The sequence below is a fragment of the Mesocricetus auratus genome, unplaced genomic scaffold (genome assembly GCF_017639785.1).
Source record: "Mesocricetus auratus isolate SY011 unplaced genomic scaffold, BCM_Maur_2.0 Super-Scaffold_100022, whole genome shotgun sequence".
NCBI classification, from domain to species: domain Eukaryota; kingdom Metazoa; phylum Chordata; class Mammalia; order Rodentia; family Cricetidae; genus Mesocricetus; species Mesocricetus auratus.
The window spans coordinates 16,455,499-16,465,098 of record NW_024429203.1 but is presented as its reverse complement, the minus strand read 5'-3'; positions in this window follow the sequence as shown (position 1 = coordinate 16,465,098).

Below are 9,600 nucleotides of genomic sequence, written 5' to 3'. Positions count from 1 at the left end.
GGTAATGAGGGGATTAGCTAGAGGACAGAGCCCCCTGCCTGCTGCCCCCCCCCACTATTCCCAACATCTCTTCCTCACCAGGCAGGGTGGGCTTACTCCTGGAAGAGGGGTGTGGAGGAGGGGTTTGGACACTCCCACCGGGAGAGCATCCAAGATGCCAGAGCAGGGCCAGGGCCCTTCAAGACCCATGTGAGAGCCCCTTATTCATGTCTGGAATCAATTAGCCCAGAAGAGGTGTCGGGTGAGATGGGAGGCCCCTGACTCTTGTCCTTCCTATCCAGCTCCCCTGCTCCCCCACCTCCCCAAAGGAGCCCTCCCTAGTGGGATTCTTCCCTGAATTCGGGATAGTAAATTCCTTATGTTATTCCTTGCTCTGTAGAAGGGCTGAAGTCAGAAAGTATGTTAAGAGAACCCTGGGTCCCCACACAGTGGTGCATGTGTATAAGTCTGGCGCTTGGAAGGTGGAGGTAGAGAGATCAGGAGTTCAAGGGCATCCTCGGTTGCGTAACAAGTTTGAGGCCAGCCAGAGCCACGTAAGTCCTTGTCTCAAAGACCTGAAATCAAAATCAAAACCAAAGTTGGGTGGGAGGAGGGGAGGAAAGAGAAAGGAAGAGGACCGGAGAGGATGGTACCTCAGCCTGGCTGTCCTCCCTAAATTCCCTGCCCCACGGGAATTGTGTCCTTGTTCTCCTAGTCCCAAGCAGACCTTGCCTTTTAACCAGGCAGCTGTTTACCTCTGGTTCTTCCTATGAGGCAAGCAACGGGATGGAGATCACCCAAGGGGGTCACCCATCCTGAGGCCCCCGTTTGTTGGTGGACAATAGTGTTCAGAAGGGATAATTCACTGTGTGATTGTGGTCACGCCCCCCCTTTTGTGCCCCTTTCGGAGCCAATCTTCCAGGCCCAGATGGGTTAATCCATAATGCAGAAGAGCAAGTAATTGGCTGTCAGCCCAGCCCCCTGGACCCCTCCCTATTAGTGCCACTGCCCTAATGAAGCCCAGCTTGGAGGGCCCCCTTCTCAATGAGGTGCCGGCCCCAACCCAGCCAGGCACACATGTGTCTCGGCTGCTCTGCCTGAAGCTTGGCTCCCTTTAGGGACCCCCAGTCCATCCTCCCCGGGGTGACCCAGCTGCCAGGACTGCAGCAGCCCGGGGGGAGGCTGTGATGGATGGAAGGGAGTTAGTTAATAGAGCCCCAAACACATGGGCCCTGTCTCCACACACATTGCTTCCTCCCTGACACTTTCTCAGCTTCGGCTGGCAGCATCCCCCATCTTTTAAAAGTGGTCCCATGGAATAATCCCCACACTCATGTCCAACATGAGCTGTGCTGAAATGCAATTTAAACAGGGGTGATGAAGCTGCTTCCTTGGTCACTGGCCCAACGCATTGCTACAAATCCCAACCACAGTCTCTGCCAACTTAAGTCCGTGTATGTGAGTTTTAGATAGAGATGAACCCCGGGGATCCACACAGTCCTTCTTAACCAACAGCTTTTCTTTTCTTCACAGTTTGGCCTCCCATCTCCATCCCTTGACCATAATTCTGTTGCCACTCGCTGCTTCCATCCATTTGGAGGCAGGACCTGCAGCAAAGCCCAGCAGCTGAGGTGGAATCTACAAACAAGAGCTGCTTTGCATAGCTCCTTGACTCTGGAAGGAGTCCAAGCCAAGTGCAGACAACGTCTGTTTAGAATCTCCCAGAAGGGTGTTTTAGAGGGTTTTGGAAAGGACACATCACTGTCTGTTTCCCCACATTTCCGTCCTAATCTGGCCCACTCCCTCCTTTCCTGCCATCGAATGCAAAGGTGGAGTATCAACCACACCACCAGACGGAAGTGGTATGGAAGTGTCATTGGAGCAGGAGCTCTTTATCCTAAGAGGGTCCTAGGCCCACAAGCTATCTGTCCTTCTGCTACCTAACCTTTTATAAGCAATCTTGATATTCTTTTCATTATCAAAGTTGAAGATCAGGTCAGAGCTTGAGCGTGGTAGCATATGCTTATAATCCCAACATTAGTGGGCAGAGGGGGAGAGGTTTCTGAGTTCAAGGTCAGCCTGAGCTACCTATTGAGACCCTGTTTCAAACAAGAAAAAAAATGTGGGAAAGAGGGGGGGGAAGTATACATTCTTTCTCATCTGATTCAACCGTTGCTTATGCGTTTGGTTTCTTCTTTTCTCATTTTATATGCATAAATCATTTAACATAACTAAAACACAAGTTTACTGAATGTCTATATACAGGCATAGCACTTACAATTTTTATACTGGTATTGTGATTCTGGTTTCATTTCTGCTTCCTCCTCCTCTTCCAATGGCAGGGTTATTGTCATGGAATGGGTAAATCTTCTCATCATGGAGTATTTAGAGATACAGTCCCGAGACTATCATTGTTGGAATCCATAAAGGGCTCTAGTCACAGTAAGAAATCCCTTTATGATTAACCCTCATGCTGATAAGGACAAGGCAAAAAGGACAGACGCAAATGACGGAGGAAAATCTAGCCCCATTTATGATGAGTTGGGTGAGCAACATGGAGTGGTGAAATAGCATTCAGAGGTTGTTCCTAGGGAATGCTGAATATTCATGAGCTGTGCAGGCAGGACTGAGAAGGTAAGGCTTAAAGAATAAACGTGGCTGCAGGGTGGGGGCAGGGAACACGCTTGGAGAAAGAGGAAAGGGCAGGAGCGCACAAAAGGAACTAAGAAAAGGGAAACTATGTTTTCTCCTTCTATTCCTCGGCTCTCTGTGCAAATGAGGAATGAGGCCACAGCAAGCCTGGGCTTACCAGCCTGCCCCCCTGTGGGGAACCCTGTGAGAGACCGCGGAGTCACCTTTGCGCTAAGGGATTGAGCTCCCAGAGAGCCAGTGGAAAGGAACACCTCGTGGTGTGAGAAACCAAAGGTCAGCGTGGAGCAAAGGGTCCCCGTGGACTCTGGAGCTAAGTCTGGGACTCAAGGGCGATAGAAACAAAACCCTGTGAACACACAAGTGACGACGACGACGAAGCACCCACGACTCTTAGCCATGCGACCTGGAAAACTCACTTATGTATTTAACACAAAGCGTTTCCCTCTGAGTGGAACTCATTAGAGACGAGGGAATATTGCGCTTTAATTGAAAAGTGGGACCTACTCTGTAGGATTTAGGGGATTTGGAGTTCCTAATTGGTCTCTTCCTTTGTTAATTTCAACCCTGCCAAAAGAGAAGGGCCAGGGGAGGGAAAGAGAAAGAGAGAGGGGAAAAGGTAAGAAGAAATGTTAAAAGAGGCCATTTTGAACTTTCCTGAGAAATGAGAAATGCCAGGAATAGCAGATGTGAGCAAATACAGATAGCAGCAGGATTAATCCGGATAGAAAATTTCAGACTTAAAAACAGAATAACAGAGAAGGAGTCATAGGTCTCGGTGAATTTCTCTCAGCAAAGTGACTGTAGATGTCATTCTGCCCCTTGAATTATACATGAGAGTGGAATATGTATGTGTGGGAGGTAGGGCAGGGGAGCTTTTCTTCTGCTAAGTCAGATGCAGGGCTTTCATGGGGATACTGATTAAGCCTAACTGTACAGAGTCCTGGATCCTCAATTTCCTAACCAAATAGCTCTGGGCAACTTCTTTATTCAGTCTCCCCATTTATAAACATATGAATAATAATTGTACCCAATTTTAGTTATTAGAATTAAATGAGTAAATACAGAAAACATACTCAGAACAGCCTTATTCAGAGTATATTTATAGTAAGTATCTTCTGCACTAAATGAGGCCTTTTAATAATACGCCATATGTATGTTAGGCAACAGAAATACAATGATAAATAAACTCCCTTGCTCTTTAAGGGAACTTGGAGTTTATGGGGGACGATACAAGAAAAATAAAATGCCATCTATGTGAGCCAGACATGTGGCTCAGCTGGTAAACTGCTTGCCTTGCATGCACTGTATGCACCAGGCCCTGAGTTTCATCCTCAGCATTTTGAATAAACTGGGTGTAAAGTCACATGCTCATAATCCCAGCGCTTGTGGGGCAGAGTCAGGAGGCTCAGAACTTCAGGGTCATGTTATTTGCGTAGAGAGTTTGAAGCAACATAAAAAAGAATCCCATCTATGAAGGCATCTAAGAAGGGGATGAAAAAATGGTGATTCAGGAAGCTTCCCTAATCAGGGGACTGAGGCTAGATCAATAGGGTGGAAGGAATTTAGAAGCTGTTGAGTGGGAAGGACATAGTACTCTAGGAAGAAATAACAAGCACCAAGGCAGCAAAGTACAAAGACTATCACATAGACAACGATAAATGGCAGGCTAGTGTTGGTAGGCTGCAGGCACTGGGGTCAGGGTAAAGAGTAATGGCAGTGATTTGGAAAGAGGGACGGGACGCAACATTGGAACTGTGGTGAAAGCTGTCTGTTGCCTGCACAGAGGCCTAGCCTCCAGAAAGGAGGGAGCCATTGTCATATGACATGATCAGATTGGACAGAGACAGATATGTACCTCAGTGACTGGCGCTTAGTAGGTGCCTTCTAAGTGGGAGCTGGACAAATGCATAGCAACTCTCTGTAGAACTGCTTTGGAGGAAGGATTCTCTGTAGAAGAAGGAAGGGAGAGAGTTAGGAGGCTTTGCAGTAGCCTGGGTGAAAGATGGCAGGAATCTAAACTGGGCCAGTGGCAATGGAGATGGTGATGTTACCACTTGGAAACTCAAGAGAGTAGCATGCTCATTTTAAGCTTAGGGCTTGAGATACAAAGAAGTTAGAAAAAGTTCAGAAGAAAAAGATTTTATTATTAACCCAACAATAATATAAACATTAGAATAAACATAACAAAACTGTTATAGATAAAAAGGAATAAAGCTTTAAAATTATTAAAGGTAAGTTTGGTAGCTAATCTTACAACCCGTATTCCTGGGCTTAGAGGTGGAATAGGCTTCTCAAAGTTAGATCTAACTCAGTCTCTTCCTCCTCCTTGAAACCTTGGATTTGAGTCTGACATTGCAATATTCTGATACCCATCATCTCGGTACTATCTAGTCCTTACTTCTAAGGCAATTACGTCTCATTTCTTTAGGCTTTAGCTCCCAGATCACTGCCATCTTTACCAACTCTTCCTTCAGCTCTAACATTTCGTGACTTTAGCATCAACTCAAACAACCCATCCGCTATCTTTCCTGGGTTTCCTGACCTCACTGTCAATTCAGCCTTATCCATGAGTTCCTGTGATCACATCCTATCAGACTGTCATATGTAACCAACATAATCAATAACTTCATGGTCTCAGTCGCAAGCATTGTCACATTCTATCTCCGCTTCCTGTTTCCCCCTAGTATGCTTATCATTCTTTCCTTAAACAAGTTTTAATTTGTCATTGTTATTAATGGGGGGATCGTGTATGGAAGTCAGAAGACATCTGATGGAGTCAGTTCTGTCCTTTCATGTTTATGTGGGTTCCAGGGATTGAGCTCAGGATGTCAGGCTTGCACCCTTTGGGTCATCTTACCAGCCAGCACTGCTGTTATTTTGATTCCCACAAATCTTAGATCAGAACTCGACCGCCTATTGATCTCAGTTCTTCTCCATTCGCCTCGACTTCTTTTCACATCGCTTCTTCACTCTATCAGCTCGTGGCCCCACTTCCCTCCCTACTCTCCTTAAACTGGCATGGCCACTCATCAGGGCGTTTCCTGTGTCCATCCTCCCTCCCCTGACTCTCCCCGAGTGAGCTTGTTTGACTCACCCACAGCCATGGTCAAAGTCAGCTTATCACATCCCCCGTACCTGAGCTCAGCCAGCTGCATGCAAGGACAAGCTGTGCAAAAGACTTCTAATTCATGACCACTAACCACAGCTGATGTCTGTTATGCCCAATCTCACCTGATAATTTTGCTTCTTATCTCTTGGAGAATGGGAAAGCCATCAGAAGAGAAGGGGCTCCTATGGGCTTCCAATACTACACCTTGCCACCTCCTTTTGTCTCTGTCCCTACGTGTTATTCTTTGCCATGTTCCATGGATAAGCCATCTGGTCATTGACTTGTCCATTAGACCTCACCTTTCCTGCTTGGGCACATTGCTCCTGAAATTCTTCCTTCTCTGTGATATAATCTCCCCTCCCCCTTAAATGACAGTCTTAGTGACTATATCAACATAAGTGTTTCTCTCAAATTAAAACAAAATTTCTCTTTATCTCTGGTCCTGGAAACATAGCTAACCAGGGCTAGTGAGATTGTAGATCTACAGCTGCTGCTTTACTAAACTAGTATAATCCCTAATTACATTCTAAATATTTGTCCTTAAACCCACAGATAAGTGTAGTTCTCACTTCTCCTCAAGGAAGCGTCTCTCCACAACAGACAGAGATGATTACAGAAAACCACATTCGAAATACAGAGCTGTGGAGCCCAGTCCCAGTAGACAATCTACAATACAGCTTTTATACCCAGGGCTCAAGGCTCATTGCAGAAGATGGACAGCAAGATTTTAAGAGCCAGGGCAACACAGAGTTTGCTGTGAAACTGTGTCTCCTAAAACTGTGAAGAGCTATACCCATCAATACTCCTGCCTAAACATGAGCTGAATAAAGACAACAACAGTAGACATGCTAATATGGACAAGAGAACGCTTGGGGCCTTTAAAGCATACACAAAGAATTACAGGAATGCTCAGAGTGGGAGAAATAGTCTTCCCCAGGGAAGAACACACCAATTGGTTACCAATACCAAATAGTCATCCCTGAAAATATGTATATATAAGTAATGTCACATAGACTGAGCAAGTTATATTTACATATACAAACACATATGTATGTAACAACAATTAATGAAAGAAGACCATAAATTTGAAAGAGAACAAGGAGGGGTACATGGGAGGGCTTAGAGGGGGGAATAATGTAATTATATTATTACTTTAAAAAAAGGAAGTAAGTTCACCAGGTATGGTGGTCCATAGCTGTTGGGTTCCAGCACTCGAGAGGCTGAGCAGGAGTTTGAATTCAAGGTCATTTTATGCAACGCAGATTGTTACAAAAGAAAAAACGAAAATTGTATGTTGTTGTGAGACTTTAGGCAATTTATTTAGGTAAAGTAACTTTATTTAAAACAGGGTTTCATATAGTTCACACTGGGTAGCCTTGGACTCCTGATCTTCTTGTCTCTACTTCCCAAGTGCTGGGGTCACAAGCATTTGCTCACCATATCTGGTCTAATGATAATGTCTTTTATCTTTAAAAAATCTTGCATTTGGGCTGGAAAGGTGGCTTACTGTTTAAGGCTGCTCTTCTGGAGGACCCAGGTTCTAGTCCCAGGACCTACATGCCAGCCCACAGCTGTCAGTTACTCCGACTCCAAGGGATCTGACATACCCTGCCTTTTTCTGAACTCCAAGGGCAATAGGCACACATACATTGCACCGACATCAGACATGCATGCAGATAAAACAATCATACACATAAAATAAAATAAGTGAGTAAGATCCTGGGTGGTGGTGGTGGCACCTTTAATTCCAGCACTTGAGAGGCAGAGGCAGGTGGAGCTGTGAGTCTGAAGCCAGCCTGATCTACAAAGAGAGTGTCAGGACAGTCTGGGATGTTACACAGAGAAATCCTGCCTTAAAAAACCAAGCCAAACAGAAAGAATAGAAAAGAATGATAAATAAATAAGTAAGCTAACATCTATTATCTTTTTATGTGTGGGTGTCTGTGCATACGCATGCTACACATGCATTGAGAAGACAGAAGACAGCTTGAAGGAAATGGTTCTCTTGTTCCACCATTTCTGGTGGCTTCTGCAGCTTGAACTCAGGTTATCTAGCTTGGTGGTAAGAACTTTACTAGATAAACCCTCTCACAGACCTCCAAGGATAACTCCTTAACAGTACAGCAGAGATGAAGATGACTCAACATGCACAGACAATTGTCACCAAGCCTGACAACCCGAGTTTGACCCCCCTGGGACCTACATAATATTAGGAGATAACCAGCTCCCACAGGTTGCCATGTGACTTCCACAAGCATACCTTAGCATGGTTCCTCCCACCCTCCACGGGGGGGGGGGGGTTAAAAATTTCTTTTAAAGGGGACTAGAGAGATGGTTCACTGGTTAAGAGCCTTGGAGCTCTTGCAGAGGACTGGAGTTTTCTTCTCCAGGGCCACATCTGGCAGCTCACAACAAACCACCTGTAACTCCATCTACACACTTGTGAGTGTATAGACACACACAGACACATAAATAAAGCGAATACTCTTTTGTTTAAATGCAGTTGGTCATGATGGTTGGAAAGCGAAACCAAGATCAAGAGTGGGGAGAGAGAGATGGCTCAGCACCAGCCGCTCTTCCAGAAGATCAGGGTTCAATTCCTGATTGAACCCACAAGACAGCTCACGACTATTTGTAACTCCGGTCCTAGGGCATCTGATGCTCTATTTTTTTGGCACTACACACACACATGGTACACAGATACATGTGCCGGTAAAACACCCATACATGTTATAATGATAAAATGGAAAAAAAGAGATCAGGAATTCAAGGCCATCGTTAGATACACAGCCAAGTCTAAGACTAGTCTAAGCTACATGTGTCAAAGAAATCTGATAAGAGAAAGCTTAAAAAGAGTTTATCCTAGTCAGGTGTGGTGGAACACTGTTCCAATTCCAGCAAAAGGAGCAGGAGTTTGAAACCAACCTGTACTACACAGCAAGGCCTGTCAGAGAACAAACAGCTGTGGACATGCGTGGTAGCTCTTGCTGTAATTCCCGACCTGGAGAATGAGCAGGAAGATTTCAGTCTAGCCTGACCCACATAGTAAGAACTTGTACCAAAAATCCAAGCCGAATGTAGTGGCACACACCTTTAATCCCAGCGCTTGGGAGACAGAAGCAAAAGTTCTCTTTTAGTTCCATCAAAGCCAGCCTGATCAACAAAACAGTTTCTGGCCAAGCAGGGCTATATAGTGAGACCCTGCCTTGAAAAAACAAACCAGCATCCCCCTCCTTCAAGCAACAACATCAATCCAAAGCAAAATTACAGAATAATACAAATTTATCCTGTGGATATACATATATGCAAAGGCATATGTGTATGTATACAAAGTTTACTTGCAGCACTGTCTGCAAAACAAAACAAAAAAAACCAAATAAACTAAATATATCTAAGTTGGAGACTGATTGCAAGTGCATGGTACGGCTGTGCACTAGGCTGCATAATACCACGGTATTCAGGCTCCCAGAGGAGAATGATACATGTGCGTGGATGCTTTTTTAAAACTCTGAGAGAAGGACTAACGATGTGCGGAAAACAGCCTCACTCTCCCCGGGCTTGCACTGAGATGTGTACACTTCTGCCCAGGTGCCTCCGGATTTCTGGACTTTGCAGGATGTATGCGGCAAAGTGTGTCCCTGCAGGGCCCTCCGTTGGAACCCTGTAGAGAAAGAGATACTCTTGGGATGGGGTGGAGCGGGGGTGGGGGGTGGGGGGTGGGGGGGTGGGGGGTTGGGGGTGGGGGGGGTTGGGGGGTGGGAGCCTGGCTTATTATCTCAGCGACTACAGGGTCTCAACCGGCAAACTGGCTCCTGCCAAGGAGAGCTCCTGCTGCCTTGCCTGCCAGCTGGGTGCTGCTC